Here is a 3,608-nt window from a genome sequence, read left to right as displayed (position 1 = left end):
TAAAAAATTAAAAAAATTAAAAAAATATATATAGCCAGATATGATGGATCATGCGTATAATCCCAGGCCCAAGAAGAGGTGGCAGCAGATCAAGAGTTCAAAGTCATTTTCAGCTATATAGCAATGTCACGGTTATGCTGAGATACAGGAGACTTGGTCTCAAAATAGAAAATAAGAAAGGAAAAAAGGGAGAAAGAAAGAGGTTATATACACATAGCAATGAGAAACACCATATAGTCAGTATATGGAAAAAATCAGAGAAAGATTTACAGTCAGTAAATGTATCAGGGGACCTGAAATATACTAAACAATAAAAAAAATTAATTTAAGTCATGTCTTAATGAATGCAAGAAATGCTGCATCTTCTATGAATGGTCTCTAAGAAAGAAGGCAGAGAGGAAACCTGCTGGATAGATTTGATCAGTAGCATGTGCACAAGACAATTTGTTTCCCTTTTGACTAATTGTTGCTCTGTGAAGTCACTTCGTAGCTTGCCTGAAAAAAAAAAGTTAAAAAATTGTGACTCATTTAGGTAGGAAGTCTAAGAGCAGGGTGCCAATGAGCTTTGATCTTAGAAGAGCCCCCAGGGTCCCCTTGCTACAGGTCATCACATGGCAGCCAGCTCTGTGGTTGCTGCCCACCTCCTCTCATCTGACCCTTTTTGCCTCCTAAAGGCCTTCCTTTTAGGCAGCATCACACCAATATACCAGGACTTTACCATAAGGATTGGGGCAGATAGCTGGAGAAGCTATCTGCTTGTAGCCCCCTTGGAAGAGAGCCTAACTAGAATACAAGCCCCCTCCCCTCATCAATTACTAAGATAAACAAATCAAAGAGAAAGGAAGGGAGGGGGAGGGAGGGGAGGAAAGAGTTATTAAACAAATAAAAAAGAAAGGAAGAGAGCCTAACTAGAATACAAGCCCCCTCCCCTCATCAATTACTAAGATAAACAAATTAAAGAGAAAGGAAGGGAGGGAGGGAAGGAGGGAGGGAGGGAGGAAAGAGTTATTAAACAAATAAAAGAGAAAGGAAGAGAGGGAGGGAGGGAAGGAGGGAAGGAAGAAGGAAGGAGGGAAGGAAGGAAGGAGGGAGGGAGGGAGGAAGGAAGGAAGGAAGGAAGGAAGGAAGGAAGGAAGGAAGGAAGGAAGGAAGGAAGGAGAAGAAAGGTTCATTAATCCAGTCCTTACATAGCCTGAGCAGCTTTGAAATGAATTGGGTTTGATTCCCTTCAGTGTGGCCATCTATCCCTTCTTTCAGCAAGCACCTATTGTTTCTGGTGATTTTGCTGTGTCCTGGAAGAGAAGACAAATATATTGTCTGGATCAGTGTCTGCCGCAAATTGTCGATCAGTTGGATGATTTCAAAACAAAAGAAAAGTAAATTCAGTACAGTGTGATGAGTGTGAAGGGAAATGTGAAAGAAGGCGAAGGCATTGCCCAAACCAGGGCTTCACTACCTGCTTGGATCTAGAAGACTTTCCTTAAAGAGGAAACCATGTATGATCTTGGTATCTTGGAAGGACTGGAACTTTTTAGATAGATAGGAGGGTAAAAGGCATTTTGGGCTCAGGAAATGTGCACCTAGAAACACAGAGGTGTACAGCCATTCTGCTGCTTCTTATTCAGTATTTATTGCACAGATACCAAATGCCATCCTGGTTTTTGAAAAACTGAGTTACAGAAACAGAAAGATAATTCATGCAATGAATAATACAATAAGTAATAATTTAAGCAAACTGGTGATTTCGTGAGACGTAACTATAATGACTGAAAACTTTATAATGAAAAATGCTTCTAAGTAGCCATTTATAATAAGAGATTTTGTATGCTGGGTATATATAACACAATGAGGTGATATCAAGGAGGAGGACGATAGAGAGAAAATTAGAAAACTTGAGAACCTCAATTATGATCCAGAAGGGGCAAACCTTGATCCCCATCAACATTGCATATTCTACTCACCTGATTAGCTAGATGACTGGGGTGCAAGGGCCCCACCCACAGAGCTTCTGCCCATCTGTCTAGGGGCGAGGCAACTGGACTCCTTATGGAACAGTTAAAGAGTCCATGAGCAAGGAGCTAGACAGAGCTTCTGGTCTAGAGACTGGCCAGAAGCACACCCAGGCTGTACTTCATTCCCAAAATGAAACCAGAGGTTTTTGTTTCTACTTGATGCTCTGTGGTTGATGATCATCCTTTGTTTATGTTTCTCAGGGTTGTTTTTTTTTTAAATATAGAAAGTGTCATGTGACAGAGCATTATGAATACAAACAGAAATGAAATGTCTTTGCTCCCAAAGATCCTTCAGTTTAGCAGGGAAAATAACACTCTGGATAACTATGAGGAGAAAGAGGAAGGGGTGCACTCTTCCTGTCAGGCTAAATGAGCTGATGTGGCCACAGAGCTAAAAAAAAAAAAACTAGTTGTTTGTTTTGGTCCCAAACAAAATGTAGCCTTAATCTCCTCTACTGGTGATATAATATTTTATCTGAGACCGAGGCTTTACAATAACGAGGGAATATTTGTTCAACTCTTCCAATATTTAGATGTCTAGGAAGCATGTCCTCTCGTATGGTGCCACCTCTTATTTCTGTTTGACTAGTTCTGCAAACCACTTCAGCTCGCCCTGCTTACCATCAGGCTAATGAGATCTGTGTAGAGGTTGGCACAGAAGCTGGTCAAGCAGGCTTCCTTCTGAAAATAAGGCGGGCATGGATGCTCGTCATCCATAAAACATGAGAGACCCGATACACCATGTGTGCTTTCCTTCATTTCCAGTTCAGAGGGGTGATCAGAAAAGCTGTGCATTTCTCTTCCCCTCGGTCTTCTAAAATCGTATTTGAAAAAAAGATCTTTAAACCCACTATCAGAAGACAGGCAGGTCTGTAACGGGCGCTAGTGGTGACCTCGTTACCATGGAAACACCTTTTTAGTGGTTGTGTTTAAAAATAAAACACAATTCAATTTCCTTTTCCATAACTCGTAGGGCCATAAATTCTGCTTTCTGATATGATTTCAAATAGCCATAGCCTCACGACTCTCAGTTCTTCTTGGAAATTATGTTTAGTTTTATTGCATTTTCTAGGTCTTTGCTTTATAAAATCTGGGGTAGCAGAACAATTTAATTGTTTTGCAGAGAGCGCACGAGTATAAAAATGCAGTAACACACTTGGATTTTTTTTCCTAACTTAAATAGGAGGCATTATTTTTGAAAAAATCTTTACTTAGTAATGTCATTAATATTCATATCTTACAATCAGTGTGGAAATGATAACATGAAATCAAATTTGAAACTATTTTCTTTCATATGACATCTCTGTTTTAATATTTTAATCAATAACTTAGCATTCTAAACATAACTGTAGTATATACACACCTAAGATTTATATAAACACTTAGATACACAAACTGTACCCTAGAATCCAGCAAGCATTAATTTAGTTATTCTGTATATCTTATGCCTAAAATTATACAATTTAATTACCTAGAAAGGATTCAAGAGAGAATCAGAAAAAAATGGGTGAGATACGTAAAAGTACATATTTGAGAAAGAGAATGATTAGATTTGACGGGTGTCGATCAGTGAACATTTTTTGTTTTTTTTTTTTT

General features: G+C 38.9%; 1 protein-coding gene across 1 annotated transcript in view; it reads left to right on the top strand.

Moving 5' to 3' along the window:
* Slc38a11 (solute carrier family 38 member 11) overlaps positions 1-3,608 on the top strand; it is a 46,748-nt gene that overhangs the window by 10,902 nt on the left and 32,238 nt on the right. The gene's annotated exons all lie outside the window — the stretch shown is intronic.

This window comes from Microtus ochrogaster, chromosome 4 (assembly GCF_000317375.1).
Source record: "Microtus ochrogaster isolate Prairie Vole_2 chromosome 4, MicOch1.0, whole genome shotgun sequence".
Lineage (NCBI taxonomy): Eukaryota > Metazoa > Chordata > Mammalia > Rodentia > Cricetidae > Microtus > Microtus ochrogaster.
This window is presented reverse-complemented; position numbering and strand designations above follow the sequence as displayed.